This window comes from Pelophylax lessonae (assembly GCF_965119305.1).
Source record: "Pelophylax lessonae genome assembly, chromosome: 12".
NCBI lineage: Eukaryota > Metazoa > Chordata > Amphibia > Anura > Ranidae > Pelophylax > Pelophylax lessonae.
Window position 1 is genome coordinate 100,214,468 of NC_138779.1, and position 22,816 is coordinate 100,237,283.

At 44.9% G+C, this 22,816-nt stretch overlaps 1 protein-coding gene across 4 annotated transcripts in view; it reads right to left on the minus strand.

Annotated features, from left to right (window-relative positions):
- Positions 1–22,816, minus strand: part of LOC309568641 (galactoside alpha-(1,2)-fucosyltransferase 2-like) — a 348,880-nt gene that overhangs the window by 143,858 nt on the left and 182,206 nt on the right. Inside the window, exon 1 of one of the 4 annotated variants that reach the window (XM_082274369.1) lies at positions 4,626–4,754. The exons of the other annotated variants lie outside the window; for them this stretch is intronic. The gene's annotated coding sequence lies outside the window, so the exon portion shown is untranslated. Of the gene's footprint in view, positions 1–4,625; positions 4,755–22,816 lie in introns of those variants that run through there. 4 annotated transcript variants of the gene reach the window in all.

Sequence of the window (22,816 nt, forward strand, 5' to 3'; positions counted from 1 at the left end):
GGATGAGGCTTGCCACTGAAAAATGTATTCATTACCTATTGCACATGTAATCAATGGAATTGATTTCCTAAAGGCAAAAAGACTATGCAAAGTACTTTTTTGTGGAACTTTTTACTAGGAGGACATTGACAATACCTGGGGGGTCTTTTGCTGCTTCAAGGACACTTTATGGTGTGCCAGAAAGTGCCTTATCCACCCGTGGGACAGGATGTCCATTGAGGACTGTCACAGACTGGTTCACAATCTGCCCAGAGACTATAACTTGATGGATCTCATGGAGGAAGAGGAGGTCTGAAGATTTCCCCTTCCCCACTCTCCCTTATGTGTCTTTGTCCACTAAATTATAGTTAATGCTTTCGGGGTAAGCGGAGTTAAGAGGGGCCCGGAGTCAGTGGTGGCTGGTGAAGTTTTAAGATGGGGGGGCGCAAGACCCCGCCCTTCTATTTTGACCCCTCACATTTCTCAGAAGCCCCACCCCTTATAGACTCCACCCATTTTGCCCCCTGTATTTTGCTTGCGTGAACAAATTCTCCCAATATATCACATATTAAGGGGTCCATCAGTACTAGTATATCCCATAATAGGGAGCAGGGGCCCTATTATGGGATATACTGTGAGAGACACCCTATTATGGGATACACTGACTGAGAGTGGCACAAACCCCACAGTACAGACCCCCTAGCACAAACCCCACAGTACAGGCCCCCTAGCACAAACCCCACAGTACAGACCCCCTAGCACAAACCCCACAGTACAGACCCCCTAGCACAAACCCCACAGTACAGGCCCCCTATCACAAACCCCACAGTACAGACCCCCTAGCACAAACCCCCCAGTACAGGCCCCCTAGCACTAATCCCACAGTACAGATCCCCTAGCACTAATCCCACAGTACAGGCCCCCTAGCACTAATCCCACAGTACAGGCCCCCTAGCACAAACCCCACAGTACAGGCCCCCTAGCACTAATCCCACAGTACAGGCCCCCTAGCACAAACCCCAACTGTACAGGCCCCCTAGCACAAACCCCACAGTACAGACCCCCTAGCACTAATCCCACAGTACAGGCCCCCTTTCAATGTAGTGACCAGCGTACATGCCCCCTTTCAATGCATTGACCAGCGTACATGCCCCCTTTCAATGTAGTGACCAGCGTACATGCCCCCTTTCAATGCAGTGACAAGTGTACAGGCCCCCTTTCAATGCAGTGACAACCGTACATGCCCCCTTTCAATGTAGTGACCAGTGTACAGGCCCCCTTTCAATGTAGCGACCAGCGTACATGCCCCCTTTCAATGCAGTGACAAGCGTACAGGCCCCCTTTCAATGTAGTGACAAGCGTACAGGCCTCCTTTCAATGCAGTGACAAGCGTACAAGCCCCCTTTCAATGTAGTGACAAGCGTACATGCCCCCTTTCAATGTAGTGACCAGCGTGCATGCCCCCTTTTAATGTAGCGACCAGCGTACATGCCCCTCAATGTAGCGACCAGCGTACATGCCCCTCAATGTAGCGACCAGCGTACATGCCCCTCAATGTAGCGACCAGCGTACATCCCCCTCAATGTAGCGACCAGCATACATGCCCCTCAATGTAGCGACCAGCATACATGCCCCCTTTCAATGCAGAGACCAGCGTGCGTGCCCCCTTCAAAGCAGACAGTACTGTACTGGGCTGGCAAGTGGCAATGGATGGAGGATGGTGCTGGATGGTAGAGTGCTGCGGGAGGTGCATGCATGGCTGCACTGTGCACAGTGCAGCCATGCATGTACCTCCCACAGCACTCTACCATCCAGCACCATCCTCCATGGCTCCATCCATTGCCACTTGCCAGCAATAGTGCAGCTGGTCCCGGTGCCTTCTCTTACCTTCGCGGCCGGAGACGAACGTTCTGGTCACCTCGCGTCAGACGGTCAGAGGACAGGTCACCAGCTCAGCTTCTTCCGGCGGCCGGTGCGAGACTGCTTCGGGCCGGGCGGCTCCGGCTGGATCCAGTGGAGTCCGTCCGACTCCTCACGCTGCTCCCCTCTCTCTGCGACGACGGGCGGGAAGGACGTGACGCCGGGCAGTGCACCGCCCCCACACGTCACGTGACCAAAGGACCGTCCCGGGATGTCCTCCTGTGATTGGTCTAGGCTGGAGTCTGGACCAATGACAGCCAGGAGTCCAGTAAAGTGGGGAGTGTCAGGGCGCATTGCTCTGTGCCCCGACACTCCCCCAGAAGGCCGTGAATCGGCGCCTCTATTTGGCTCACGTGGGGTCAAAAACCCCACCCCCCCATACCCACCACTAGGTCCGGCGCCCCTAGTGGCTGAAAATGCACATTTTTTTAATCTCTTTTTTTTCTTCTTTTTTTTTGGGGGGGGGGGGGCGGCGCCCCGGTGCCCCCTATGGGCCGGCCGCTAATGCCCGGAGTAAAGTAGAGAAGAGACATTTTCTTGTATTTTCTTGTTTTTTCTGACTTCCTCCCATTTTCTTGTATTATCTTTTTTTCTCTGACTTTTGGTTGTGCGGTCCACCGCCCTTGTTTTTGTTTTTTGTTTTAACAGAGGCTTTCTTCTTTTGGGGTAGTTCTTTGTCATGGCAGAAAGCGGGGTACAAGGTCCTGGTAGGTTAGTATGGTGCAAACTTATACTTGGTAAGGACCCGTCTGAGGTACGGCTCCCAGATGGTGCAAACTTATTCTTGGTAGGGACCCGTCTGAGGTATGGCTCCCAGTAGTTGGTAGCTGGTTGTCTCCGAGCCGGTGCTGTGGCAACTGCAGGCCTAATTGGGTCGGACGCAGGTACCTCCTTCTTTGATGCCTACCGGGACCTTGAAGCTCCAGTAAAAAACTGGGTTTAACATGTTATTTACCTGTTATGTATACAGTTTGTTAATAAAATGCTGCTATGGCAATTTAACTCCAACCTGTGGTTATTTGTAATGGAGGAGCAGAGTGATGGTCAGAGCAGAATTGAGACAAATCATCTTTAATCCCCTAGTCATGCATGATGTGATGGTTTGGGGTATCCTTACTTGTTATGTAGTGTATTTTTGCGCTGCGTCGCAATACAGGGTAGAATGTACCCCGTTTAAGTATTTTTTTTTTTTTTTATGTTATTATGCAAAATAAAGTATACCTTTTCAACCAAAAAATAGTGTGCATGAAAGCCTAAAATGTTGCATTTTTTTCACCTGTGTGCCCTAAAGCCCATACACACAATCCGAAAATTGGATGAAAAATACCGCTTTCAAAGCGATCGTACGATAATCGGATCGTTAGTACACAGCTTTTAAGAGCCCATCATGACAGTTAATCTTATATTATCCGTTCGGTTAAGCACAACAATTTTTCGGTATCGTACGATTTTCATTTAATTAGTACAGTTGTCATTCGAAAATACAATACAACACATTATATCACTCACTATTTTTATCATACGAGAATTTTCGGAACTTTAGTAAACTCTTCATGTTCGATATGAGACTAGCATGCAAAAAAAAAAAACAGACAATCTATCGTGCGATTTTCATATCTTGTGTACCGGGCATAAAAGAGGAAATGTGAACCTTCTGCAAGGAGGCACCAACCCACACTGTTCACTATAAACTAGTGTCTCTGTCCTCCATAGGTCCTGACTAAGGACAGGAATGTGTCATACATTGCAGCACTCAACTCACTGCCTACAACAACTACCAGCTAGCTGCAACCTCCAACTCGTTAACACTCTGGGGTTGATTTACTAAAGGTAAATAGAGTGTGCACTTTTCAAGTGCAATTGCACCAAAGCTTAGTAAATGAGGTGAAGCTTCACTTTGCAAAGAATACCCAATAAGGTGCAAGGAAAAAAAAACCAGCATATTTGCTTGCACATGATTGGATGACGGAAGTCAGCAGAACTTCCCCTCATTTACTAAGCTCAGGAGCAACTGCACTTGCAAAATGCACAGTCTATTTGCCTTCAGTAAAGCAACCCAACTGTGTTCATAGTGGAGAGGGACTTCAGAATGCTGTTATGTATGGAAAACAACTGCCTGCCACCTTTTTTATGGTGCTTTTTTGGAGTGGCATCATTCATTTGAATGGGCCTCCCTCTGCTCCAAAAATGCTCTAAAGAAGCTCAAGTACCAAATTTTGGCACAAAGCCAGGAGCGTTTGGAGGTGCGCTTTTTGCTGCGATTTTAGCACGTTTTGGCATCGACAATCGTGGCAAAATCGCACCGCGTTTGGGGTGCCATTAAGAAATAATGGCATTGCAAACGCATCCCATGGTTGGCTGCGATTCCAAAATTCCAGTATGCTTAGGTGTGAACAGAGCCTTAATGATAGAAATATCTTTGCCGCAGATGCTACAAAACTAGTCATGAACTTTGTGGTTCTGTAAACCAGACAGAATGCAAAATACCAGATCGGTAGCAACAGCTCCCAAATAGTTTCCCTGCATGCTGGAAAAATATACCATTAGCAACCAAAGTCATTTATTTTAGTAACTTGAGAATTCTCGCCCACCCTTGTCTGTTGTATTCAGAGTATGAATTCTTTGGTCATTAGCATTGCAGCTTGCACTGTATTTAATCCTATACAGATAGCTAAAAAATAAAACAAACACAATCTTATGAGAATGATCACACTAGTAGGACTTACCTGGTACAGCGAGAGAAGGAATGTTGAACTAAAGACAGCATATACAGCAGTGTAACATTTTCTTTCACTTTCATATAGGAACAGGAAATTCTGAACAGTCTTAGCATATGATAAAGCGTTCTGATAAACAGCTTCCCCAAATCTAATGGTAGGGAGGTGCTTGTACTGGCCTCCCAATTGCATCATCATCTTATCCTGTATAGCAGACTTCTTGTCTTCTTTAACATCATACAACAAGACATAAAACAATACATACCAAATGCAGCCAGGCCAGAACGTACAGCAAACACTGCAGCAGGTATCTCACTCTTATTCACAGAAAATTCTGAGAACATTCAGAAGAATTTCTGCTGACAACATCATAGGAAGATGGACTTTGTGCTGCACCACCATTGCCTTTTGGCCTAAAGTGATAAATAAATTCTGAATACGTTTCACGTCCAGAAAATACTGTATATATTTCACTAAAACAGGAGATTCTTCCGCTGTTTCAACTAGGGATCAACCAATTATCGGCAAAGCCGATATATCGAGGGCCGATATGCACTTTCCCCGATATATCGGAATCGGCCCTGGAGGTTACCGATATTGCCGATATTCCAGGAGTGATGCCTGCAGCTAGAGGCATCATCCCGGTACCGGCGTCCATAGCCGACAGTCGGCTGTCTTGTAATGACAACCGATGTGGCTGAGAGGGCATCCTACCTCCACGGCCGCCCAAAAAGAAGACCCAATCAAAGCTGCATTCGGCTCTGATCGGGTCTCCATGTAAAAACCCGGAAGTAATGTTATGACATCACTTCTGGGTATTCAGCGCCAGATTAAAAAATAAACGACAGCATTCAAAACAGCCAAACTTGTCTGTTTTGAATGCTTTTAAGTGCAGAGGAGGGGTTTGGGGTCTTTTTCGACCCCCAGATCCCTCCACAACAGTAACTGTGACAAATAAAAAAAATATATTTTTAAATTTCCAGAAGTAACGGCCAATATCGGCCAATACCGATATTCGATGACCAAAATATCGGTATTGGTCCTAAAAAAACGATAACGGTCGATCACTAGTTTCAACGCAGGAAAGCCAATATACACTCATCGGCCACCTGTTCAATTGCTCGGTAACACAAATTTCTAATCAGCCAATCACATGACAGCAACTCAATGCATTTAGGCATCTAGATGTGGTGAAGGCAATTTGCTGAAATTCAAACCGAGCACCAGAATGGGGAAGAAAGGGGATTAGGGGGCTTTGGTTGTTGGTGCAAGACAGGCTTGTCTGAGTATGTCAAAAACTGCTGATCTACTGGGATTTTCATGCAAAACCATCTCTAGGGTTTTTTCAGAGGATGGTCCGAAAAAGAGAAAATATCCAGTGAGTGGCAGTTGTGTGGACGAAAATGCTTTGTTGATGTCAGAGGAGAATGGGCAGACCCGTTTAAGATGAAAAAAAGGCAACAGTAACTCAAATAGCCACTCGTTACAACCAAGGTATGCAGAATACCATCTCTGAACGTACAACACTTTGAATCTTGAAGCAGATGGGCTACAGCAGCAGAAGGCCACACCAGATGCCACTCCTGTCAGCTGAGAACAGGAAACTGAGGCTAAAATTCGCACAGGTTTACCAAAATTGGACAGTAGAAGATTGGAAAAACGTTGCCTGGTCTGATGAGTCTCGATTTCAGCTGCAACATTCAGATGGTAGGGTCAGGATAAACAACATTAAATCATGTCATGCCCTATTCCTATTACAAGGGATGTTTACATTCCTTGTAGAAGGAATAAAAATGATCAAAAAACAAAAAAAATTAAAGGGGAAGTGTCAAAATAAAATAATAAAAGTAAAATAAACGATAAAAAAATAAAATTTAAAGCTCGCACACAGAAGCAAATGCATACATATGTAAACGGCGCTCAAAACCACACATGATGTCTCGCCATGAACGCTAGAGCGAGAGCATTAATTCTCGCACAAGACTTCCTCTGTAGCTCTAAACCTGTAAACATTTTCAAAGCGCCATCTAAGGAGTCTTTTAAGTACCAAAGTTTGCCGCTATTCTACGCAATTTCAAAGCGTGACATGTTAGGTACCTCATTACGGAGCGTAACATCATCTTTCAGATTATACAAAAAAATCCGGCTAATGCTAGTGTTTTGTTTTTTTAATTCATGAAAAAAAAAATGCGTTTGAAAAATTCTAGCGCAAATACAATGTGACATAAAAAAGTTGCAATGACCACCATTTTATTCCCTAGGGTCTCTGCTAAAAATATATATATAATGTTTGGGGGTTCTAAAAAATTTTCTAGCAAAAAATGTATATAATTTTTTACAAGTACGAGAGGAGTGATAGAATAGGCCCCATATGGAAGTGGCTAATTCTTTGTGGCATAGATTCAAAAAGGTGTTGGAAACTTTCCTCAGAGATTTTGGTCCATATTTACATGATAGCTTCACACAGTTGCTGCAGATTTGTTGGCTGCACATCCATGATGGGAATCTCCCATTCCACCACATTCCAAAGGGGCTCTATTGGATTGAGATCTGGTGACTGTGGAGGCCATTGGAGTACAGTCACCTCATTGTCATGTTCAAGAAACCAGTGGTGAGATGATTTGAGCTTTGTGACATGGTGCATTATCCTGCTGGAAGGAACCATCAGAAGATGGGTACACTGTAGTCATAATGGAATGGACATGGTCAGCAACAATACTCAGATAGGCCGTGGCATTTAAATGATACCGAATTGGTACTGAGGGGCCCAAAGTGTGCCAAGAAAATATCCCCCACACCATTACACCACCAGCCTGAACCGTTGATACAAGGCAGGATGGATCCTTGCTTTCATGTTGAATGTTATTAAAAATGACCTTTCCTTTTCAATCTGCAGCCCTGTCATTTTTTGTAAAATGCAATACAATACAGGTACAAAACGCCCCCCGAAATGTCATTTCCTGCTTGTGTGATTGGCTCACTGATTTTCCCATAAGTCAGATTTTTGGATATCCCCTGCAACAAAAATGTCATTTTTAGTGAGATTCTCCCAATGGGAAATCCCTGTCTAAAGGGATGCAGACCCTTCCACTTTCCTTATTAGAACGCTGCAAATGCAGACACAGTGGACACAAACAGCTATTTCTTCAGAATAACAAAAGGTAGGAATCTGCAACAAAGTTTGTTAAAATCCCTGCAATGTGCCTGTTTTTTTTTCCTAACAAAAGTGGAGTTACTCTTTAACCACTTCAATACTGGACACATTCTGCCCCTTCCTGCCCAGGACAGTTTTTAGCTTTCAGCGCTGTCGCACTTTGAATGACAATTGCACGGTCATGCAACACTGTACCCATATGAAATTTTTATCATTTTTTTTCACACAAATAGAGCTTTCTTTTGATGGTATTTTATCACCACTGGGGTTTTTATTCTTTGCTAAATAAAGGAAAAAACACCAAAAATCCCCCATTCATCCCCTATGAACCTGCGGGTGTAAACATTCTTGTGCTAGGTTACACCAGCCTACATTCTATCCAATCTGGTCCACTTAAACAAACAGAAGGAGAACCTTTCTCCTCTGTGTAGGCGGATTAGATCAGAGGTAGTCAGGCGTAAAAGGACAGCAGAGTCTGTTTACACCCAGGTGCCCACAGAGCAGAGGGGTCTCTGTCCGTGCTCGCTCTGCAGAGTGGACATGGATGTGTCAGTCATTTGCTCTGCTCAGCAGAGTGCGAATCCTTTGCTGATTGGGGTGGAGTCCGCCCTGTGTGAAAGGGGCCTAAGGGTGCTTTCACATTTGCAAACGCACCCACCCAGCGATTAGGTGAAACCCCAGCGGGGCTTCCAGTGATTACCTGCAAGAGGCAGCCCCATTGAAATCAATGGGAGGCTGCTGGCTACTGCAGCTAATGCTGCCCACTTCCATGTATTCTCATATACAGTGATCAGCCCTGAACATAGAGTGCCTGCATTTATCCACTTGCTTTTGATTGTTGCATGTGAGATTACATGCAATTGGAAGCGATTAGCTGCGGGAGCCGGCAGTCTCCCATTGCTTTCAATGGGGCTGACTCACTCAGATAATCTTGGGCCCTTAAAAGACAAGTAAATGTCTCCTGTCTCAAACGTTGCGTGAAATCCAAAGAGGTGGTGGCTAAATAGTTGGCATCTAAGGTCTTGCTGCCCTCTCAGGATGATGGGTATCCACACAAACTGAAAGCATAAAAACAAGAGAGGGGCGCACCGACCTAGTGCAATACCATAAAACGTTTACTGGAAACGGTTAAAAGTCACAAAACTCATTACTTAATAGTGACAAGCGAACTTGAAACTGTCCATATAGATAGGGATAACGCGTTTCGAGGGAGCCTCTGAGGAAGAGGGTCCTCCCTCTAAATGCGTTATCCCTATCTATATGGACAGTTTCAAGTTCGCTTGTCACTATTAAGGATTACTGTCCTGAGGTCTCTGGATAGCCGAAGGAATTCTTTGGTTTTATGCTTATACACAGCATGCTTTTGTGAGTATAATGTATGTTGTGACTTTTAACCATTTCCAATAAATGTTTTATGGTATTGCACTAGGTCGGTGCACCCTTCTCTTGTATTTTAATCTTGGGACCCTGCCAGGGTTCTCGCATCTAATCGCCAAGCAGGTACATTCTTAAGTGTGAATGCACCCTAAGGGCTCTTTCACATGGATGGCCTGGGGGCAGTAAAAACAAGCGGCTTAGTAGCCCATCTAGTTTCCAACATTACAGCCAAATCAGGCTGTACACATGCCACGGCCACGATGCTTTGCTTCGCACCCATGGCGATTTTTAATCGGGCTGCAGAGTTGAACAAGTGACACGACCCGTCGAGGTCCCTGGGACTGCACCACAACCGCACGCCAGATGCTTGGATCGTAGTTTCAGTCCAGAAATGTGAACGTGTTGTTCAGCAATTTAAAAGAAGCAGCAGTAGCCACACCTTAATGCCTGTCAGTCACTGCATTCCTGTCATCTGAAAAATAATCCACCATTATCACTTTTCAGAGGGCGGTAAGCTTACCATCTGTCTGAACGAACCCTAAGGGCAGTAGTGCTGTGGTGGCTCACTTTTCAGAGGGCGGTATAGCAGTGACTGGCAGGCATTCAGAAGGCAATTCTGCCGTCCTGAATGCCTGCTTTTTTTTTTTTAATTCCAAAGGTGATTTTGTATTAAAATTTACTGCAACTGCTAGCTGAGCATTTGGATTGCGATTCTGGTGTGCTCCCATTGATGTCAGTACAGCCATGTCCAGCTTATCCACCTGATTTTATTGCTGCCTGTGTGAAAAAGGCCAACATTAATTTAAAAAAATGATAAATTAATCAAGGCTATGTTTACATTTGCAATTAGGGGAGCAGTAAAAACAGGAGGATGAGCTTTGTTTTTACCTTTTGCCTACTGCCCTCCTTACGATGCAATGGCAGCCAGATAAGGATGTATAGCTGCTGCGTCAGGAATGCTTTGCTTTGTAGGGCAGTAAGAATTAAACCCCCTTCCATGTTCAGTGTGTAGTACCGCCTGCTGAACCCCACCTATTCAAACAAGGCTGCTGTTAGACATCACGGGGCCCCATACAGCCTACCAGACAGGGACCCCCCCTTCTCCAGCCAAAAGTAACTGAGGACATAGATGTTATCTGTCCCTTTCTCTACAGCCTCCACAGATTAATGAATAGGAAGCGTTGTGAGGCTTCCTGCTCATTGGCAAACTGAAGCATAGTAAACATAGTTTACTATGATTCAGTAATCAATGAACACAGGAGTGATTGGTAACGGTCACTCACTGTTCATTCAGGAAAGGAAGTGGCCAGTAAATTACATTTACTGACTCCTTCCCCACTCTCCATCCAGAAACATCCCCCTGAAGTGCAGCCAGAGGGAGGGGGAGGAGGAGAAGCTGGCAGCGCTTCAGGTGTAAGGCAGACAAGGGTTGGTGTCTGCGATAAAACAGTACAGCTTGCCCTCCTGCTCAGCAGGTGCCTGGACCCCCCTTTTGAACTGATGGGGCCTGGGCCCAGTACAGGAGGGCTGGCTGTACCGCCTTATCAGCGGCCCTGAATTCAAATGATTGGGGCCACATTGCAACCATGTGCAATGCATGTGATTACAGTGTGGTAGTATGGGTTTTTAGGGGTTAAAACAGGTAATGAAGAGGCAATATATCACCTCCTCACTGCCTGTCACACACCTTCTGAAAAGCGTTCCATTGCAAATCCATTGCAAATAGATCTTCAAAGCACAGCGCTAATATAAATGAGCCCTGAGTTAAAAGCGGAATACCGCAAACATTCCATCCAGAGCACACTATGGACTTCCATGTGTAAACTATTGATTTAAATCAAACAGGTTCCTTGAGTAATGCTTTGTAACCGCAATTGTTTTCCATTGCAGAAATCCATAGAAACAAAGCCTCACAGCTGTCATACCATTCATGTTGTCTTGGCACCTAAAACAAGAATGTAAAATGACAGGCCCAGCGTTAAACAAAGAACCCCTATCCCTGACATTATTCATCCCTGTGAGTAATAAAACACTTTCAATTATCAAGAAATATGGGCATTATTTTTTAGAGGCTTATTTTGATGTAGCACTCGTTCCCAAAAAGGGCCCGCAGAATGTCAATGGACCCATGGTTCTATCCCAAACTAGAGTATTCGCAGCCAAGCACACAGCAACGATCCCCCTTTTGGCTCAATGAACAGTCTAGGACGGTGTTTGGGGTTTTTTTTGTAGATTTATGGCAAATCAAACTTGGATCCTGGTAAAGTAAGGTGACCAAATTTTTATTTTTATTTTTTATTTTTTTATTGGCAAATGGCCCAGGACTGCATAATACACAGATGGCTGAGCACAGGATTGCATAATACACAGAGCTCTGAGTACAGGACTGCATAATACACAGAGCGCTGATTACAGGACTACATAATACACAGATGGCTGAGCACAGGATTGCATAATACACAGAGCGCTGAGAACAGGACTGCATAATACACAGAGCGCTGAGTACAGGACTGCATAATACACAGAGCGCTGAGTACAGGACTACATAATACACAGAGTGCTGGTTACAGGACCACATAATACACAGAGTGCTGGGCACAGGACTACATAATACACAGAGCGCTGGGTACAGGACTACATAATACACAGAGTGCTGATTACAGGACTACATACTACACAGAGCGCTGGGCACAGGACTACATAATACACAGGGCGTTGGGTACAGGACTGCATAATACACAGAGCGCTGAGTACAGGACAACATAATACACAGAGCGGTGGGCACAGGACTAAATAATACACAGGGCGCTGGGCACAGGACTACATAATACACAGGGCGCTGGTCACAGGACTACATAATATACAGAGCACCGGGTACAGGACTGCATAATACACAGAGCGCTGAGTACAGGACTACATAATACACAGAGCGCTGGTTACAGGACTACATAATACACAGAGTGCTGGGCACAGGACTACATAATACACAGAGCGCTGGGTACAGGACTGCATAATACACAGAGCGCTGAGTACAGGACTACATAATACACAGAGCGCTGAGTACAGGACTGCATAATACACAGAGTGCTGAGTACAGGACAACATAATACACAGAGCGCTGGGCACAGGACTAAATAATACACAGGGCGCTGGGCACAGGACTACATAATACACAGGGCGCTGTGCACAGGACTACATAATACACAGGGCGCTGGTCACAGGACTACATAATATACAGAGCACCGGGTACAGGACTGCATAATACACAGAACGCTGGGCACAGGACTACATAATATACAGGAGGGTGTTAGGCATAGAGTGCAGGGTTCAGAGGTTTGCTATGCACAGAGGACACTTCTGCTCCCACATCCATAGCTCACCTCTGCACCCTTCTCTCACAGATTATCTCTGCAGCCACCTCTTAGCCCTTCCCCCACAACAGCTAAACTCTCCATCTCTCCATGCAGCTGCATCAGCTCTGACCCCTGCTTGCCCACTGCCCTCACCTGTGTGCTCCTCCTCCACTGAACAGCAGCAGGAGTGGCAGTGAGATCGCCCAACAGGGAGCGTCTGCATCTGAGCCACCAGTCTGTTTCCCACCCAGCATGGGATACCCTGTCTACATTAATCTGGCTCTGAATCCGGGGACAAAATCAGGGACAGACTTGAACCGGGGACAGTGTCCTCAATCCGGGGACTGTCCCCGGAAACCAGGGACGTCTGGTCACCCTATGGTAAAGGGAAGCCGTGGGATCCTCCAGTAGCACACTATAATGATAAGAGGACTCTATCCACTATATCAAAGCTTCTTACAGTGACCATACATGGGGCAAACTTCTTTCCTGCAACCAAGGGTTGCAGGGAAGAAATTAGCTGGATTCCCCCATCAACACAGACAGTGTTGATGCAGGAATCCATCCTTCCGGGCCATTGTCTTCTCCCAGTGGGGTGGGGGGGGGGGGTGGGGGGCATAGCTGTCCCCTCTGGGAGAAGACAGTGATTATCACTAGCAGTTATGGCATTCACTACCGACAATCGCAAGAGAATTCGGCGTGCTGGTTGTACCCAAGTTGAAGCCAGAGGATTGAACAGCCATAAGACTTTATAGGAGATGTCCTGATACAAGCGGGTACTGACATCAGTGCGCAAAGAAAGCAGTTGCATTCATCAGGACCCAGAACTCAGATCTGTACTCAAAATGTTCTTGGAGGTGTCTGCCACCCAGTATCCACAGGTAGATCCACAGTGAGAGAGACAAAAAAAGATCCTCAGTGAAGTCCCTTGAGCAGGCTCAAAGATTCTCAAGAAATAGGTCCCCTGGCTCTGCCACAACCAGGATTTTAATGAACACATGCAAAGCTTCAGTTGGGCTACCTGTAGGCAGGGTGCAGCGTGGTGCGGTGGCAATAAGTCACACAGGAAGTGCAATAGAAAACTTGTATTCAAATAATGCAGCAACAGTTCACAACAACCCGGTGGGGCAGCTATCCAGCCGAGCACAATAACAGTTTCCAATGACATGGAGAGGTAGGTTCCAGCCAAACTGATAGCATCTGTTGAGAGGGGACAGAATGCAGTCTGGCGGTCTGGCCTTCTTGTGCCCAATCAGGCAGGTATCCAGCTGGGATAGTCTTATCCTCATCAGGAACCTTTTCCTACACTAGTACTGTCCCTAACAGACGGGAAAACTTTCACCACTCTATCGACTTGCAAAAAGTAAGCAAACCAAGGGACCAGGGATTTAAAGACTGTGCCACACCTAAGATGGCCACCAGATTCATTAGGGTAGCCAGCACTCAATTGGATCACTGCCCGGTGACTCAGGAAACTATAGAGGAACCCTGTTCCCCATGACTTCCTCTCCCCCTGCATTGCCGCTGCAGTTGAACGCCACCTGCAGTGGAGACAGCAGACTGCATGCCTGGAAGGGCAGCAGCCCTTCAGGCTTGGAACTTCTCCTCCTGGACAAGAACAGGGGTAAACTCCAGGTTTTAGACTATTCATGCTCACTCCCAGCCACCATCTGGGCGCCCTCCCCCAGGGATTGGCTCAGACACAATAAATATTCAGCTGCTTGTTTGCTTTATCCAGGCCACAACATTCTAGAATCATCCAAAAGGCAGGAAACCTGCAGCCAGTAAAACCCAGAACAGCCCAAAGCAATAACACGCTGCTCCACCGATTACAGAGGAGCCAACATAACTAAATAGGCAGAGAATTATGAGGCCCCCACACCAAAAAAAAAACAGTAAGACAATGCAAAATGTTATTTATTTAATTATATTGAAATTTAGGGCAAACAAATGCAATCAACTACCCCAATTTATAGTAAAATATAAAAGACGAAGTTGCACCGAGTAAATAGATATCCAACATGTCAAACCTTGAATTTGTGTGCTAACATGAAATGGCGGCATACTTCAGTACCCTATATTTTCTATAGGCGACGCTTCAAAAGCCCCTATAGGTCATCAGTTTAGTGTTACAGAGAAGGTTTTGTGGTAGAACTATGGCTCTCACTCTGGTATGCATGGTGATATGTAACATGTATATCGCAACCAGTGTTTTCACATGTAGGTGCCTCCGACGTGTTGCGTTAATGTTCGTACGTGCGTATATGTTGGGGTGATCTCTTTTTTTGGGGGGGGGGGGGGGTTGTGTACCTAGGTGTAACTATTTTTGCAAAAAAAAACTATTTTTATTTTTTTTTTACTTTACCTTTTTTTTTTTAGCATTACATAGGGGACGAAAATTCTGCTACCTCCTTCCTTCTACAACTGTCATTGGTTATTAGGACTCTGTTGTATTACTTTATTTGCTGCAAGCTTCTTTTGGTTCTGGTCACTTTGAAAGCATGGATGCTAGAGACAGCCAGGAAACTTGCATTTTCAGAAGATCAGCAATGACAGAGCATGTATTTGTTACAGACAGTGGGGCCTTCAGCGATGTCCTGCCTGAATTAATCTATCATTTTTTGGCTGTAAGCTTAAAATTCAGCAAGGAAAATACGAGGACACCGAAAAAGTGGGGACTGGATTACCTATAAATTAGCAAAATTACTTAAAGCAGTATTAAATCCAAAATCAAACATTTATTATAATGCAGCTTACCATTTCTTAGATGTGATGGGTGTATTTGTTTTATATTTTAGGCTTTCATTCTTTTATTTTCATCTGGTGATCTAGCCAATAAATCTGTTGTTTTTTTTTGTTTTTTAAAAACATGCTCTTGTAAATGTATCAGTTTGGGTTGAGACAAACCATTTACCACTAACAGGGGTGCTTACAATGATCAGTTTATTTCCTGTAAAACCTTCACATATTCCAGGAGGCTACAGAAGCAGGGACACGCGGCAGTCTGTTGTGCCTATTTACATCAGGCTACATCTGATCTGTCACATTTTGGTCTGGAAAAATAAAAAAGGATGCAGACGTGATTGGACACCTGCTAGATGGCCCCGGTGTAAACCAACTCAAAATCTGATTGGTTAAAGCGGAGTTCTGGGCACAGATGTCATTTTTTACTGAACATACCCCCGGGACAGTCAGGGCTAGTACATTCCACAATGGCTAGCCTCTGATCTGTCCCGGTTCGCACTTACCCTTTAGAAGAAATACTTACTTATAAAATTTCTTCCACAGCGTTTCCATCTCTCTTGTGGGCAGCTGAAGCCGGCGCAGTCCTCTTCGGCGTCTTCTTCCGCGTCTTCTTGTCCCAGAATGCGCCGCACCGGCCCCTCTCGTCACTTCCAGTGCGGCGCTGCGTTCCTCCACAGCTTCTGGGCATGCCCAGAAGCTGTTTAGCAGGGGAATGCGGCGTCGCCCAGAAATGACGTGCGGGGCCGGTGCCGTCGCATTGATTCCTGGGAGCTATGACGTACAGCTCCCAGGAATCATAGCGAGACAGGAAGTGACAGCGGAGCCGCGGCTCCGAGGGAGGAAGTACTCTGAGGTGAGTATCTTCGATCTTCAATTACAAGGTGAGTAAACAAAAAAAAATAAATAACTATCCAATTCCTTTTCAGGTCAGGTCTACCCAGAGATGTATAGTAACGAAGTAGAACTACTTAAGTACTGTACTTAAGCACCGAAATGCGGTATCTGTACTTTCCTAGAGTATAATTTTTTTCTCCTACTTCTACTTTTACTTCACTACATTTTTTCGATGATTTCGATACTTCTACTCAAGTATTTTTTTTTTGTGCTGCATAGTTACTCGTTACTTTTAAAAAAATTACCACTGCCAGAACAGTAGATGGCAGGTTTCATAAAGCTCAAAAAAATGCGTATAATGTCATTTGTAAATCAGCGCATACGAAAATAAAGGCTGTGTATAATAAAAGCTGCTATACCAAATCTTTCCAATAAAAAGAAAATATGAAACAAACAAATAAATGGTGCTACAGCGCTTAAAGTGCATCAAGAAACTACTAACAAACACAACTTGGCTGTGCGAATAAAGTGCCTGTGCAATCGATATAATATCATCGTTGCCCCCAGTGTGCCCTGCCCACACTCCACACAGTATCAAAAATAAAGTGACATGAATGTGCTAAAGCCTAAATGCAGTGAAAATAATTATTCCCACAATGTAACAGTAAATTCAATTCATATAAAATATGACAATAAATCACAATAAAATAAGTTATCAAATAAGTTAGGTCAGGTGCGTGCAACAAGTTGAAGTGTGTAAACCTATCTATAACGAAAAGTCCATAAATGAATTCCAGTGTGCAAATCTAAAGTGTCACTTCACTTGTCAGATACTTCCACCTCCTTCAGTGCTCGAGTGACCGACCAACACACTTAATGGTGGTGGCACTGGTGGATAGCGTCTGGGTGGCACTGTGGCACTGACTGCACTGGTTCAAAAAGCCATATATATTTAATTATTTCAATTCTCAATCTCATAGGTCCTCTCCTCATAAGGTATTAATAACTTAAGATTAGGTGATGAACTTCTTGGCGGCCCTGGCAGGATGACGGGGACACCCGCCACTTCTGGAGCCGAGCCGCTGTGATTCCCCAACATGTGACAAAGTGACAGCCAGGAGATCTAGTGGCTAGTAGTGCTCAACAATACCGCTTTTATATATAAAAATGAAATAAAATATACTGACTCACAATTTAGTAGTAGGTAGCGTGTAGCAGTAGGCAGCACAACTCAATTCAATCAATCCCACAGCCTCGCTCGCGCCGCGGCCCGCGGATTCACTGTCATGATCATCGAGTTAAGACCGCACTGGAGGAGCCATGGTGCCGTCTTCCCGCTCGAGGTCTCTGCCTCTAGACGTGTTGTGTGTCACTCAGACTCCACCCCTTAGGGCCCTTACTGAGAGGAGTTGTGACACGGGCGGCGGGACTCGGAGCATTTTCTTCGTTATCTCATCTTCTTCTCTTTGAGGTGAGTGAGGTGGACCGTGGAGAGGGCCTAATCCTTGCCATGGCAAATGTGCCATTTGAGAATCAAATAATCAATATAAAATATTAATATATTATATACACACGGGTCATGGGTGGCTTTTTGAACCAAGAAGAGTGAGACTGACGGCTATGATGATTATCCGACCATCCATGGTCCATGGACCATAAGTGTTGTGTTGTGGTGGTGCCTGTGCTTCCTGCGGCCTGCCTCTGCCTGTGCGGCTGTGCCTGCACTGCAGTGGCCAGTGGCACTTGACTTGAGCAAAGCAAATGAGCACTACTAGTGTGAAGGACAGGTGGTGGAAGCATGTTCTGACAAGTTCTTATAATGAAAATAATATAGACAGCTTTTTGAACCAGTGCAGTGCCAGTGCTACTAAGTAGTGTTGAGCGAACACGGACTGTATTATTCGTGTTCGTACCGAATAATTGGATTTTTTGTACCCGAACACGGACACGGACACTTTACTGTATGTTCGGGTAAAAATCCGTGTTCGGTCGTTTTATTTCCGGGTTTTGCATGCTTTGGCGCTCTTTTCATGGCGGGCTTTCAACAGCCAATCAACAATCGTTTAACTGGTGTGCCTTAAGCCATCCCAGCCATGCCTGCAAATGTCTCAGTAGCTGTGATTGGCCGTCTGAAGCATGTGACCAAGTCTTTATAAGTTTGAGGCAGCCGCAGCGGCGTCATTATGCTGCTTAGATTCAGGGACAGAGCACACATCAACGTGCTGGCTGCTGATTAGGGAAAGATAGGCAGGAAAAAACCATTTGTGTCCGGATAGAATTGAGGCACAGGTCGGAGTGTTTAGGCAGGGCGAGTTGTAGGCATTTTAGGGATAGAGTCTGCTGAATTATATAGGGTCAGTGTCTTCTACAAACTACAATCGATATTGCTGTGTGGGGGGTGGGGTCTGCACTCAATCCTGATCTACGATCTCTTCTCAATCCTGTTAGGGACAGAGTCTGCTGAATTTTAGGGAAACTGTGTTCTACAAACTACAATCGATATTGCTGTGTGGTGTGGGATTGGAGATAGGCAGGTGTCAGTGATCCACATCCATTTTTCTGTGTGTGAGCTGCAGTGAACACAATCTTTTTGGGCTGCAGTGAACACAATCTTTTTGGGCTGCAGTGAACACAATCTTTTTGGGCTGCAGTGAACACAATCTTTTTGGGCTGCAGTGAACACAATCTTTTTGGGCTGCAGTGAACACAATCTTTTTGGGGTGCAGTGAACAAAATCTTTTTGGGGTGCAGTGAACACAATCCTTTTTGGTGTGCAGTGAACACAATCTTTGTGGGGTGCAGTGAACAAAATCCTTTGTGGGGTGCAGTGAACACAATCTTTTTGGGGTGCAGTGAACAAAATCCTTTTTGGGGTGCAGTGAACAACATCCTTTTTGGGGTGCAGTGAACACAATCTTTTTGGGGTGCAGTGAACAAAATCCTTTGTGGGGTGCAGTGAACACAATCTTTTTGGGGTGCAGTGAACACAATCTTTTTGGGGTGGAGTGAACAACATCCTTTTTGGGGTGCAGTGAACAAAATCCTTTTTGGGGTGCAGTGAACAAAATCATTTTTGGGGTGCAGTGAACACAATCTTTTTGGGGTGCAGTGAACACAATCTTTGTGGGGTGCAGTGAACACAATCTTTTTGGGGTGGAGTGAACAACATCCTTTTTGGGGTGCAGTGAACAACATCCTTTTTGGGGTGCAGTGAACACAATCTTTTTGGGGTGCAGTGAACACAATCTTTGTGGGGTACAGTGAACAGAATCTTTGTGGGGTGCAGTGAACACAATCTTTGGGGGGTACAGTGAACACAATCTTTGTGAGGTGCAGTGAACACAATCTTTGTGGGGTGCAGTGAACACAATCATTGTGGGGTGCAGTGAACTCAATCTTTGTGGGGTACAGTGAACACAATCTCATACTGAAGGTTTGAGGGTGCTGCCTGTTCCATACTCCCCCTACTCCTCATCTAGCCTTTTAGGGGTACAAACAATAGTAATTGGGGCCTAGTGTGGTTGTGTACGTGTGATATACATACACTTTTTTGGGATCATATTTTCTATTCCGCTATTTAATCAAAAACCTTTGGGGATCAGTTAAATTGGGGGATAGTCTGTGTTGGTACGTGTGAGAGAGATCCACCTTTCCAAGTTGTTGAGGTTCATCTCTTACTTCTGAAGGTTTGAGGGTGCTGCCTGTTCCATACTCCCCCTACTCCTAGCCTTTTAGGGGTACAAACAATAGTAATTGGGGCCTAGTGTGGTTGTGTACGTGTGATATACATACACTTTTTTGGGATCATATTTTCTATTCCGCTATTTAATCAAAAACCTTTGGGGATCAGTTAAATTGGGGGATAGTCTGTGTTGGTACGTGTGAGAGAGATCCACCTTTCCAAGTTGTTGGGGTTCATCTCATACTTCTGAAGGTTTGAGGGTGCTGCCTGTTCCATACTCCCCCTACTCCTAGCCTTTTAGGGGTACAAACAATAGTAATTGGGGCCTAGTGTGGTTGTGTACGTGTGATATACATACACTTTTTTGGGATCATATTTTCTATTCCGCTATTTAATCAAAAACCTTTGGGGATCAGTTAAATTGGGGGATAGTCTGTGTTGGTACGTGTGAGAGAGATCCACCTTTCCAAGTTGTTGGGGTTCATCTCATACTTCTGAAGGTTTGAGGGTGCTGCCTGTTCCATACTCCCCCTACTCCTCATCTAGCCTTTTAGGGGTACAAACAATAGTAATTGGGGCCTAGTGTGGTTGTGTACGTGTGATATACATACACTTTTTTGGGATCATATTTTCTATTCCGCTATTTAATCAAAAACCTTTGGGGATCAGTTAAATTGGGGGATAGTCTGTGTTGGTACGTGTGAGAGAGATCCACCTTTCCAAGTTGTTGGGGTTCATCTCATACTTCTGAAGGTTTGAGGGTGCTGCCTGTTCCATACTCCCCCTACTCCTAGCCTTTTAGGGGTACAAACAATAGTAATTGGGGCCTAGTGTGGTTGTGTACGTGTGATATACATACACTTTTTTGGGATCATATTTTCTATTCCGCTATTTAATCAAAAACCTTTGGGGATCAGTTAAATTGGGGGATAGTCTGTGTTGGTACGTGTGAGAGAGATCCACCTTTCCAAGTTGTTGAGGTTCATCTCATACTTCTGAAGGTTTGAGGGTGCTGCCTGTTCCATACTCCCCCTACTCCTAGCCTTTTAGGGGTACAAACAATAGTAATTGGGGCCTAGTGTGGTTGTGTACGTGTGATATACATACACTTTTTTGGGATCATATTTTCTATTCCGCTATTTAATCAAAAACCTTTGGGGATCAGTTAAATTGGGGGATAGTCTGTGTTGGTACGTGTGAGAGAGATCCACCTTTCCAAGTTGTTGGGGTTCATCTCATACTTCTGAAGGTTTGAGGGTGCTGCCTGTTCCATACTCCCCCTACTCCTAGCCTTTTAGGGGTACAAACAATAGTAATTGGGGCCTAGTGTGGTTGTGTACGTGTGATATACATACACTTTTTTGGGATCATATTTTCTATTCCGCTATTTAATCAAAAACCTTTGGGGATCAGTTAAATTGGGGGATAGTCTGTGTTGGTACGTGTGAGAGAGATCCACCTTTCCAAGTTGTTGAGGTTCATCTCATACTTCTGAAGGTTTGAGGGTGCTGCCTGTTCCATACTCCCCCTACTCCTAGCCTTTTAGGGGTACAAACAATAGTAATTGGGGCCTAGTGTGGTTGTGTACGTGTGATATACATACACTTTTTTGGGATCATATTTTCTATTCCGCTATTTAATCAAAAACCTCTGGGGATCAGTTAAATTGGGGGATAGTCTGTGTTGGTACGTGTGAGAGAGATCCACCTTTCCAAGTTGTTGGGGTTCATCTCATACTTCTGAAGGTTTGAGGGTGCTGCCTGTTCCATACTCCCCCTTCTCCTAGCCTTTTAGGGGTACAAACAATAGTAATTGGGGCCTAGTGTGGTTGTGTACGTGTGATATACATACACTTTTTTGGGATCATATTTTCTATTCCGCTATTTAATCAAAAACCTTTGGGGATCAGTTAAATTGGGGGATAGTCTGTGTTGGTACGTGTGAGAGAGATCCACCTTTCCAAGTTGTTGGGGTTCATCTCATACTTCTGAAGGTTTGAGGGTGCTGCCTGTTCCATACTCCCCCTACTCCTAGCCTTTTAGGGGTACAAACAATAGTAATTGGGGCCTAGTGTGGTTGTGTACGTGTGATATACATACACTTTTTTGGGATCATATTTTCTATTCCGCTATTTAATCAAAAACCTCTGGGGATCAGTTAAATTGGGGGATAGTCTGTGTTGGTACGTGTGAGAGAGATCCACCTTTCCAAGTTGTTGGGGTTCATCTCATACTTCTGAAGGTTTGAGGGTGCTGCCTGTTCCATACTCCCCCTACTCCTAGCCTTTTAGGGGTACAAACAATAGTAATTGGGGCCTAGTGTGGTTGTGTACGTGTGATATACATACACTTTTTTGGGATCATATTTTCTATTCCGCTATTTAATCAAAAACCTTTGGGGATCAGTTAAATTGGGGGATAGTCTGTGTTGGTACGTGTGAGAGAGATCCACCTTTCCAAGTTGTTGGGGTTCATCTCATACTTCTGAAGGTTTGAGGGTGCTGCCTGTTCCATACTCCCCCTACTCCTAGCCTTTTAGGGGTACAAACAATAGTAATTGGGGCCTAGTGTGGTTGTGTACGTGTGATATACATACACTTTTTTGGGATCATATTTTCTATTCCGCTATTTAATCAAAAACCTTTGGGGATCAGTTAAATTGGGGGATAGTCTGTGTTGGTACGTGTGAGAGAGATCCACCTTTCCAAGTTGTTGGGGTTCATCTCATACTTCTGAAGGTTTGAGGGTGCTGCCTGTTCCATACTCCCCCTACTCCTAGCCTTTTAGGGGTACAAACAATAGTAATTGGGGCCTAGTGTGGTTGTGTACGTGTGATATACATACACTTTTTTGGGATCATATTTTCTATTCCGCTATTTAATCAAAAACCTTTGGGGATCAGTTAAATTGGGGGATAGTCTGTGTTGGTACGTGTGAGAGAGATCCACCTTTCCAAGTTGTTGGGGTTCATCTCATACTTCTGAAGGTTTGAGGGTGCTGCCTGTTCCATACCCCCCCTACTCCTCATCTAGCCTTTTAGGGGTACAAACAATAGT